This window comes from Archocentrus centrarchus, chromosome 9 (assembly GCF_007364275.1).
Source record: "Archocentrus centrarchus isolate MPI-CPG fArcCen1 chromosome 9, fArcCen1, whole genome shotgun sequence".
NCBI classification, from domain to species: domain Eukaryota; kingdom Metazoa; phylum Chordata; class Actinopteri; order Cichliformes; family Cichlidae; genus Archocentrus; species Archocentrus centrarchus.
Genome location: NC_044354.1, coordinates 15,903,952 through 15,916,013, shown reverse-complemented (window position 1 = coordinate 15,916,013; position 12,062 = coordinate 15,903,952). Strand labels below are relative to the sequence as shown.

General features: G+C 39.6%; 1 protein-coding gene across 1 annotated transcript in view; it reads left to right on the top strand.

Annotated features, from left to right (window-relative positions):
• ssbp2a (single stranded DNA binding protein 2a) overlaps positions 1 to 12,062 on the top strand; it is a 58,988-nt gene that overhangs the window by 39,175 nt on the left and 7,751 nt on the right. The window lies entirely within an intron of this gene.

Sequence of the window (12,062 nt, the reverse complement as noted above, 5' to 3'; positions counted from 1 at the left end):
TTGGGATCATTTTCATGTTGAAAAGTGAATCCACTGCCATTGGCAGATGCTTTCCAGATGGTATTACATGGTGGATCAAAATCTCATTGTACTCTTCTGCTTTCAACATTCCATCAATTTTGACAAGATCTCCAACACTGAAATGCAGCCCCAAACCATGACAGACCCTCCATTGTGTTTTACAGATGGTGGTAGACACTCACTGTTGTACCTCTCTCCAGACCTTCGTGACAATGATTTGAACAAAAAATTTGAAATTTGGGTTCATCACTCCATCAGACCTGTTGCTACTGATTTTCAGTCCAGTTTTTGTGTAATTTGGCATACCTCAGCCTTTTCTCCCTGTTTCTCTTACTTATGGGATGACTTCTTGGCATCCATCCTTCCAATGACCCCATTTCTGATTAGGCTTCAGTGAACAGTAGGTGCATCAACTCTCAGGTCCTGTGTCAGGTCTTTGCTGAATTTCTTTCCTGTTTCTTAAGATATGACTTTCAGATACTGTTCATCTGCTGTAGATAGTTTTGTTTTGTTTTTTTGTTTGGTTGTTTTTTTTTGGCCTAACACTTGTTTTGTCTGTCACTTGTCCATTTTTTTATTCCTTTAAGGACACCACCACCATGCCAAGATACTGTATGCCAAGTTTCCGGCAAGATTCTGTACAGAATTTTTGCAACAACACATTTTTGCAACAACACATGTGTTGTTGCAAAAATCCTCTTTTATATCTGTCAAATGGGAACAAATTATGTGGTTTTGCAAGACTGCTAGTAGCTAAAATACAATTCAAAACTGGTTCTTTGCTAAGTTGTGTGTTATATGTAGACACAGGTACTTTGTTTATAATTGAATGATTCATAGGTCAGCGGTAAGCCTTGATTATACCTTCCATGTCTGCAAGACTGCTAGGGTCTGCTCGGGTCTGAGTGACGTAAATTTCATCATCAGACAGTGAGCTTGAGGATCCGTGTGCATGTCCGCGTGCCTCAGGCAGACTTCAAGCGGACTTCAAAGTATAACAGGAATGGCTGCTCAGCCATCAGGCCTCTAGCTGTCCATGGCCGTGTCCACAGCAGAGTATAATCAAGGCTTGAAGTGGCTTAACAAACAAAAAACACTCCTCTGAAAATTGTCAGGTACAAGGACTGGACTAAAAATGAGCAGCCAATGTCCAAAAAAAAACCCCACTTTGATTGACCTTCAGAAAGCCTGGAGAACGATCGCTCAAGACCACTTTAAAAAATACAAGAAAGTCTGACTCCTTGGAAGCAAAATATAAAGGAATGAGGGGTGGCTTGGGACTTTTGCACAGTACTGTATGATAGGGTAAAAAAAATACTTTACAGGGTTACCTAGGCAACCAGAGTCTGGAATGGTTGGAATGCCTACAAGCAACCATTGTCAGGAAAGCAATGAACAACGAGCAAATCGCTTCCTGTGTGGATGTCCTGTTAATTTGATCTTTGTAGTCCTACTTTAGGTCCAAAATGTTAACTTTTAACATTAAAGCATTGTATTTTATTACAATAATGTTCTGTAATATACGAAGGTTGCAAGATGTCAGGCAGCTGACCCCCAGCTTTATTCATCTGTCCCATAACCTTCTAGAGGACAGCTAACCTGATGCTTCAATTTTAAATCTCTGCCTGGGGATATTGATTGACCGTTGCTGCTGTATCATTGATCAGCATGGAACACAATTTTTAAGTCATAGCATGCCACTTTTAAGGTGTGCCGCCACCACCACCTTCAAGTGTCATAGCAACATATTGTAAGCTTTTTTGTGTGTTACTTCATGCAGTTTTGTTCTGGGTTATAGCCATAATTGTTATTACTCACACAAGAGACTCAAGACATATCATGGCAGCCGCTTAGGTCGGCTAATTTTTCAATGCAAAGTCAGCAGTTCAAATCTTGGGACTGACATCTCAGCTTCTATTTTAGTTTTTTTTTCCCTTGCTTGCATTATATTGTATATAAAAAGAGAAACCTTTCCACCCTTAAAATTTGAAGTTATATATATATTTTTGCTTGCTCTTAGCTAATCAAAAAAGTAAACCTACAGTAGCTGCAAGTTAAGCACTGTGCATGATCATCAGAGCTTTTAGAGATATAGGGGGTCATCTACCAGTCTGCATTCTGAAGTGTCCTTGCCCCCTATGCATCCATCGGACTGTGAGTATATGATTGTTTGAAAGCGCTTGTATGACAGGAAAGTGTGTTTGAATGGATGAAAATGGCTTGTAGTTAAAAAGTGCTTTGAATGCTCAGTTACTATAAGTACGAGTTAAAGAAGTATGTATAGAAATATTGAAATGTTCCGGTCACAACCGTCCATTTGTTTTGTTTGTTTTCATTTAGCTATTTGATGCAGATTCTATATGTAACTGCATGCAGCTTAAAGCTAATTGCCTTTTCCATTAAAAAAAAAAAATCCCATCTTTGCTCTGATTTAAACCATCATGCTATTAGAAAACTTTTCTTTTTGGACTCGCAAGTCACTGCCCTCGAGGCCCATCTTCGATTTTCCCTCCAAAGACTTGAAACATGATATGGCCTTGGTCCTGAAGAATTGCAATGTGTCTCAGCTCCCATCCAGCAGAGTTTAATCTTGACTTGGTTCAGAAACTTGCAAGCAGCTGTGATGTTTTATGGACAAACAAGAGAGGTCTGGGAGATGACACTTTCACCCAATCACAACAGGTAAAGGAAAGGGAGCTTTGAATAGCAGAGGTTGATTTTTAAGCCTATCTGCCTGAAAACTGAAACTGAAAAGTGAGTTTGGCCGAGGATTCCACAGTGGGGTGTGTTGATTTGTCTTGCTATGGGAGATGTGAATAATACATGATTAAAAGCAGAGCACACCCATTCTCATCGCTGCACCGCTAGCACTCTTCATTTTGTTTCTCTCTCTCATTCCTGTTCAGCCTCACAGAGTTTTGTCGTTACAGTCTTGAGTTATACAATCTGTAGGTTTGCTACTGACAACGGCAGACTGCGCAGTTTTGTTCTGTGCATACACACTAATGCAAAAATCAATCCGCACTCACACTTTAACGTGCATATGTGAATGTATGTTTTTCTGTTACTCTGTGCATGTGTGCAGGCAGGGAGTCATGCAGAATAGAAGCATCTCTTCTTTTCACACACCCCCTCCCTTGTTCAGGAAGTGGACTAATGGCATTTGATAGGATGGAGTGAGTAGGAACAAGGGAGAGGGAGGAGGAACACATTTCCTTCCTGTGTAGTGTGTCATTTGTAGATCCTGATGTGGCCTTGAGACTCAGTGGGAACTCTTACACACAGCCCACTACAGCCTTTCACCTAAAGGCTCTCCATGACAGCCAGCATGCACAGTGAAGAGTTTGTGAACCTGCCCCTCAAGCTTTTTACTTGCTCGTGTTCTTGCAGCCTCAGAGCTTTCTCCTTCTGCCATTTTTCCCTTCTGCTACTGTAATTCATACACAAAACCCCAGTCCCTGACCATAATTCACTGATGAAGAACTGAAACAAATAATTCAATGATTTAATTAGTTCAAGTTATCAACAACTTTGATTATTAAAGAATTTTTAGTTAATAGACAATTTAATTTTCTGCTCTTATTTATGTTCAGAAATGGTAAATTCAGTATCTGTGGGGTGCTGGACTATTGCCAGGTGAGAGGTAGTAGTAGTTAGTAGGAGTGTTTCACTAGGTGTAGGTGTAGTTTAAAGGATGGGCTGATTTTGGTCTTCTCTGTGTATTTCATAATAAATCCCATTGTTCATTCTATTAAACGACCAAAGCTAATAGTGCTTTAGTGGCTTCTCTTTATCCTGTCTGTGGCACTTTACTGAGGTACATATAATTATAAAGATGTAAATACTGCTATTTAAAACGGCATACATACTCTGTGTTGCTGTATTTATCTACAGTATGCAAGTGGGTACACCAGTGTGAATCACTTAAATGTCAGATTAATAATAATTTCATTATTTCTAAGCTGAAAAGTGGAGTATTTCCTCTCTTAAGCAAACCAAATGCAATATTTTTAAAATACTATGTTGAAAACGAGCTAAAAGAGAAGAAAAAAATCAGCAGAGGTACAAACACCTGTGCTCACCGAGACAAATTTGAATACACCTGTGATTTCTGCTTAGCCATAGTACATGAATGTGGCTGTAAAATGACCTGTCAACAAGAAATTTTCAGAGTTTTGGACTCTGTTTCTGTTTTAGTGTGTCTGAAAAAAAGTGGTGAGGCTTTGCAAAGAAGGACAAGAATACAGGAAATTCTGTGACCAGCTTACAAATCAGTGGAAGTGCATCTTTAGAGGTAATCAGGCGGTATAGAACGAGACATAGTGCAACTAATCAGAGCCACAGGAGTTTTTTTTAAAAAAGAAAAGAGAACTTGATTTATGTTACCTTATTTGAATCCAACAGAACAAATTTGGGGTATCTTAAAGAGAAAGGAGAGCAACATAACGCGTCTGTCCAGGAGCAGGATGGAAAATTGAAGAGTGGCACAAAATCTCTGTAGAAATGTGTGCAATACTTGTATCTTAACGCTAAAGACAATAGAGTCTGTCATCTTATATAAAGGTTATTAAAGGCTTGAAAAATGGAGTGACTTTTGTTGCACTGACTTCCTGCTCCTGGGCCTGAATACTGGAATAATTTAATTACTGTAAAATAATATCATTTAAAATTATTTAATATTTAAGTGACATTGCACACAGATGTACTCATCTGTACTGCGTCCTGTAAACAGTATCACCAGCACTGCAATATTGTGGTTCATTTGTGTGTATCTAATAGTTTTTTTTGTTTTGTTTTTACAACAATGGGGGAAGGAAGCTTTGGATAAACTGGCAACACTGGAATTTCCCTCACTTTAGAAAGCACATCTTTTAAATCTATTTCCAGGTGTGTGTGTGTGTGTGTGTGTGTGTGTGATAAAACTTATTGTCATGGGGTGGGACGTGAATACAAGAAAAAAATCAGACAGAGCTGATGTGTGAGGCTGTGCGAGATAGAGAGGTAGAGAGACTGCCGCAGGTTTACACAGTGAGAGAGAAAGAGAGAAGGTAGACACAGACAGTCTTTTGAGATTCCACTCACGCATCTCTGAGTGTCTCTCAGTCTCTGCAGTATTGAATGAAAATGACTCCTCACCTTCACACACACATGCACACACTAAGTATACATGTATCACACACACACATGCATATTAATCTGTAAACATACGGGTATGAAAGACTTTGCAAGTTATCTCGTTAAGTATTTGTGAGCCCTTTAGCGTGATGGGATTAGTGTACTGTGAATGTAGTGTGGAGGAAGTCTGATTAAGTTGTAAAGTGTTGCGCTGCAGCGTAATTGCACCACATATAAATGAGTGCACAGTTCTTTCGGTGGATTTTTGTACTTTTTATAGAAAAGTTCGGCAAATTACATGTTTTGATCGTTTTCATCACGCGTACAGCAAGAAGAGAAGTAGTGGTAACGTATGTCATTTCTGATGGAGAAATTATATATATTTCTCATAATGTGTGAAGCTTTGTGATAACCGAGTGGTCGTGGTAGATCTAACGCATCTAAAGCTTTGCTTTGACAAGTAAACCTCAAATCCAGGTGATTTTATTTATTTATTTTTATTTTTTCTTTGGCTTGTTCGTCAAAAAACTCACACAGGAAAAGACACTCTTATATTTGCCAGCCTTCACATCCTGAAATAGAAGCTGACCTCATTTTAGCCTCTTTTTGGACCTTTTTTTTTTAACTTCATAAATAGCACACTGGTGCACATTCAGTAATGTTATTGTGGCGTGCGTTATTGAATGCCTTGTTGTGTATGTCTGGTATACTGTAATGTTCTCCTGGAGGGTGATGTTTTGAATAATTTATGAAACAAATGAGTTTGCCAGGAGATGCAGGTGTTCATCTGAGGACATTCGGGGGCTGTTCCACTGCCTCGGGTTTCATCACAAACACTTCGTTTAGCGTGCAAATAACCACAGTGTCGGGAGAACACAACAACACACAGCACTTCATTAAATGAAAAGCTTTAATGTAATGGGGTTCCCGAATGGACAGACGGATGAGTTGATTGTCTTGTTATGCTTCAATCAGGTCTTTCTGGATTTCTCTAGAAAATGGAGTATCAAAAAAAGAGATGAGTGTAAGAATGACGATGGTTTTAAAGAAAGCAGCGAGGGAAATCACTTGAAGTGGCGTGTATCAAAGAAGGACTGAGCCTTACTCTCCTTTAAGATATACTTCCATCAGCTCATCAGGCTGAAGGATCGATGAACTTATGGCGTGTTGAGGCATGTTCTATCCTACTCCTCCTACAGTAATGGGTCTTCACCCAAACTGTGCTCAAGGTCAAGGTAACATTTGTCGTTTTACGGACAGTGACCTGTGAACTGTGATGGAGTGTGAGCTGGATGAGCTAATTGACATTCTTGTTATCTACATTGCTACAGATAGGTGGCATATTAAAGAGAAAAACCCAAACTCCTGACCCCTGCTGGGACTGTTGGGCAGTGTGGTGGCATAGAAATGCTTACCTCATCTCAGCCAACGTGACAACCAGCAGGAAATTTTAGACTCCTGTGTTAAAACAATTTTTGGGAAGAGTGATGATAACCCTTTTTTTTTTTTTTTTAACAAGGTAGCAAGAAAAGAATCACAAAGGTGCAACGATGCTGCAGCATGTGGTAACCCAACACCTTACAGATACCCCTTAGAGCATTTTCCTTTAATTTGTCACCTACATTTACTGTATTTAAGTATTTTCATACAGCAGTTAGTTTTAGAGTCCAACTGCAGTATGTTTAGCTTATGTTTCTCCATCTTATTGGTAGGGATGGGTGTTGTTCAATATACATTTTTCAGTTTGTTTGTTTTTTAAGAAAATTATATAAAAAAATTTTTTTGAAATTTTGTTTGTTTTTTTTCCACTCCAATGTTTGACATACTCTCAGCACTGTATGCAGCACATACTACAGAGTAGGCATCACAGCTGAACAAATGGTGGTGCATAGTCAAGCAGCATCTTCACAGTAAGTTTGTGTACATTCCAGGAAAACAACCAACGACACCATCATCTTCCCTTTTCAGCATAAATGTAAAATGCTGTATGGCAGCATATCGGCAGGAAAAGCCGTCAAAAAAATCCAGTATCAGACAGGTTAACTTTCATTTCAGAGCTGAGAATTTCTGAGATAATCTCGGTCTTATAATTGGCCTTGCAATTTGTTCACAAATTGAATGGGCAATGAACTCCATCAAATGAAGTGCAATGAAAATTAGTCAAAAGTGTATGCAGACACATTACACTGCACCACTGCTGACAGCTACATTCACACAATAATGTACACTACTGTACAGTGTTAATGTGCACAGGCACCACCTCATTATCTCAGTGTTCCTCTCACTTGGCCTTGTCAGAAAAGTGTAAACACTGATATGTGAGAGGTGTTAATGATGGATTCATTAACAGTGTTTAACAATCTGTGGATCTTTTGTGCTTGCTGAGGTTAAGTGCTGGAATATGTTGAGCTTGGTTGGGAATCAGTGTTTAAATAGAGCTGGCAAGCAGGAGTTTACTGAGTGGATCACTGCATTGTTGTAGCTAACATGAGGTAATGGCACCACATTAATGTGAGAACAGCTATGCCAGGTATTGTGATTCTGCAAATCTTTGAGCTTTGCCATTAGTTTAACCGAACAAACTTTAAAGAGTCTGTTTTCAGTGCATGATTGGAAAAGTTGGGGGGAAAAAAAGGTCAGGCTTGATTTTTTTTTTTTCTTTTTTCCTGCCAGATGTGTGCAGGATGTCTGAGGCAGTTATGAGGAGACAGAGAAAGATTGAAAATCAGATTATTTTTTACATTCCCAATAAGTATCTAAAACATGTTTAAATCATTCCTTAGAGGCTCTGTTTACAAGATTTCTGAATATTTACAAAAATTACTGTACTGTGTCTTGAGCCACCACTCATTTCTTTAGATTTTGTTTCCAAGGAGCCAGACTTTCTTGGAATTTTTTAAAAGTGATTTTGAGTCATAGTTCTTCAGGCTTTCTTCTTTGGACATTGGCTGCTTTTTCACTCATTTTCAGTCCAGTCCTTGTACCTGACCATTTTCAAGGAAATGTGTTTTTTGTTAAGCCAATTAACACTGAAGGGATGAACCAATGTTGTGTCTATGCATAGCAGACAACTTAGCAAAGAACCAATTTTAAACTGTATCTGTAGTCACTTTGTTACAAAAAAAATGCCAAATATGACAAAGATGATGATTTGATCTACATCTGTTTACAGCAGATGAACATTATCTGACAGTCGTGTCCTTAAGAAACGAGGAAAAAAATCCAGCAAAAACCTGACAAAGAACATGAGTGATGTATGAACTGGACTGAAAATCAATGAAAACAGGTGTTATGGAAGGATCAATCCAAATTTGAAATTTCAACATTATTGAAGCAGTCTGTGGGATCATCGTAACCTTCAGTTGCTGCTTGTTTGGTGTGACTTTTTGCATTCAGTTTTGTCTTCCTTAAAAGAAAAGCATGTTCTATTGGGTCAAGATCAGGTGACTGACTTGGTCATTGAAGAATATCCTATTTCTTTCCCTTGAGAAATCTTCGGTTACTTTTGCAGTGTGCTTTGGCTCACTATCTATTTGCAGTGTGAAGGTCTGTTTGATCAGTTTTGCAGCATTTGGCTGAATGTGAGCAGAGTATAACCCTGTACACTTCACAATCCATCCTGCTACTTCTATAGGCAGTTCCCTCCGGCAGCCATACATGCCCATGCCATAACATTGAGCTGTTTCTCTTCTCCTCCATATTTGTTTCTGCCCATCATTCTCTTCAAAGTTCAACTTGGTTTCATCTGTTCAAAGATTTTTTTCAGAACTGTGCAGGCTTTTAGCTGTTTTCTGACAGTCTACTCTGGCCTTCTTGTTCTTGAGTGTAACCAGTGGTTTGCACCTTGTTGTAAATGTATTTCCATTCTTGAAGATGCCTCTTGATTGTAGATTTTGACAATGATATTCAGTTCAGTGCAATTCAATTTTATTTATCTAATTCCAATTCAAAGCAACAGTTGCTTCAAGGTGCTTTTTATTGTAAGGTAGAGACCCATGTGCTGCAACCAGTTGGGGGTGAGAGGAAAGAGAAGAGAGCAGAGAGCAACAGGACAAAAGACACACTATGGGAGAGAGAGCCAGAGTTTAATGATTACTTACGATGGTTTAAATCTCCAAATGCGGCAGCGGTGTATAAACAGCTCAGTAAAAAAGAAATGTTCAGTGCATCATGGGAAGCCCCAGCAGCCAAGGTCTATTGCAGTGTAACTAAGAGAGGGTTCAGGGTCATCTGATCCAGCCTTACTTATAAGCGTTATCAAAAAGGAAAGTTTTAAGCCTGATCTTAAAAGTAGAAAGGCTGTCTCTCTCCTACTGTAAATCCAAACTGGGAGCTGGTTCCACAGGAGAGGGGCCTGATAGCTGATGGTTCTGCCTCCCATTCTACTTTTAGAAACTCTAGAAACCACAAGTAATCCCGCAGTCTGAGATAATGGGGCAATATGGTACTTTGAGATATGATGTGGCCTGATTATTTAAGACCTTGTGTGTGAAGAGAAGCTCATATAGGAGAAATGCGCTCTCTCTTTTCAGTCCCCGTTACTGCTCTCGCCGCAGCATTTGGATGAGCCGAAGGCTTTTCAGGGAGCATGTTCCTCTCAAAGAAGAGGATAGATGGCTAGATGTTTAGATGTTTTGAAGGGGTTTTATAACCAAGGAAAGAATTCTGCCATCAACTGCCTTCTGTGGTCTTTCAGACCTTTTGGTGTTGCAGAGCTGGCCAGTGCATTCATTCTTTGTAAGAATCTACCAGATTGTTGATTTGGCCACTCCTAAAATTTTTGCTATCTCTCTGAAAGGTTTATCAAGTTTTTGTTTGTTTGTTTCAGCCTATTGATGGCGTCCTTCACCTGCATCAGCATCTCTTTGGGCCTCATTTTGAGATTTCTAGTGAACAGTTGTGAAATCCGAGTTCAACACTTTGAATCGACTCCACTTCTTTTTTCTTTAAATCCACATCATCTGCCATGAAATAATGAGAGAATAAGCTATGAAGCTCCTTGTCACAGCTGTCCGGTTACTTTTGAGCCTCTGAAAATGGGGGAGTGTGGATAAAAATGGCTTGAATTTCTAACCACCTAATGCAATACTCTTCTTAAACCCCTTGAATTAAAGCTCAAAGTCTGCACTTCAGTCATTGTTTGATTTCAGATCTACTCATTGTACAAATACTTATGGATCTAAGTGTAACTAAGTAAGAAAGCAAATAAGCCTATTTCCGAATCACATCTCAGAATTGTAATACACACATTTTACACTCTTTAAACCATGTGACTCCTCTAATATATCAGTATGTAGGGACAAACATGAAAAATGAAAAAATCATTTCTTCTAAAGAGGCTTCATTAATCCTTCCTCGGTGTGATTCATTCTGATTTTAATGTCATTTGACTCAACCTGATTTGTCACAATCAGGAGACACTGTCAGTGCCAGAATCAGTGCATTTAGTGTTGTTGCCAGTGTTGCTGCTGTTTTCCATTTATGAAAGGTGGTCCTGGTTTTGAGCCTGGTAGGTATCGAGGCTTCTTGTTTTTGCTTTTATTTCTCCTTGTTGCCATGTTTGGGTGTTTGGGAAAATGCTGCTTTGTCAGCAGGTCAGGTAGATCCCCCACCCCCTCCTCCTGTTCTTCTTTTCCTGCACAAACATTAAGTGTGCTCACACACTTACTGCCACATGCACACACACACACTCATAATCTCTGCTTTGTCCTCTTTTCTCCTCTTTCCCTCCCTCTCTCTGTGCACGAAGGCAAACTCAGCAGACCTCCAGGCTGCCAGGGAGCAAAGGCATTCTGGGTAATCCAGGGTGCAAGGAGGGAGAGGGAATAAAAGGGGTGGAAAAAAAAAACTAAAACAAAAAAAAAACAAAAACACACTTGATGCTGTGCATGATTTTGTACACACACGCACACACAAAACCCAAATCAAGCCTCTCACCACTGAACCATGGAGATACAATATCCATCTGTGTCCATCTGTACTTTCATCTGCTGAGACAAATACAGCCTGTGTTTACAGCAGCATATAGAATCTAAAAACTGCACGGCATCCTGTTCCCCGTTGCTGAACATTAACGATTGGAAGATATGAAGGCGAAGGAACAGAGAGGGTGGCGGGGTGGAGCAGAGGAGGAAACAAGAGTGTCGTCAGTCTGCTTTTATCTCAGCTCTGATTAAACCTTGTTCCTGTCTGACCTAAAAAGTCAGCTGGCGGAAACTTCAGAGAGTGTGGGTGAATTTCACTGGATCTCTTTACACCCCACCACTGCCTTCAGAGGGGAGAGAAAGTGGAAAAGAAGATCAGAAAAATAGAACAGAGAGTGGGCAGATACTGATTTAAAAAAAAAAAAAAAAAAAAAAAAAACAGACACAGATGCAGTCATTCTGGCTTCATGAGCTCACCGTTCACACATTATCACATACAATATATGGATGTACACACTCCCCCACACTGCGTGTTGTTTGCTCTGTATTCCTAAAGAGGATGAGGAAGAAGAGGCCAGTGCTGGGTGGTAACTCCAGGTTGGTCGTACAATACGACAGGAAGCAGACAGAGGCAGTGCTGAAATGATCCAGCGCCACCCGTCTGGGACAAGCACAACAAAAACACATTGTATAAAAATAAACCTGGGCTGGCATGGCAGGGCATCTGCAGAAACAGGAAATATCTCACTGAGGGGAAGAGATGGGGAAAGACCCTCAGACTGCAGACTTTTCTTTAACATTTGTTTGTTTAATATGACTTTTATAAAAGTTCTGGCATTTGGTGTTGCATTATCTTTGCAACGTGGATGTTGTAGCTAACAGCCTTTAGTATAAAACACTTTTTGCATTGAGAAACTGAAATTATCAAAAGTAATAGCTGCCTGTTTATTCTTTAGAAAAATGGAAAGTGCCTGAAATTAGTTCCCGTGAACAAACAGTATG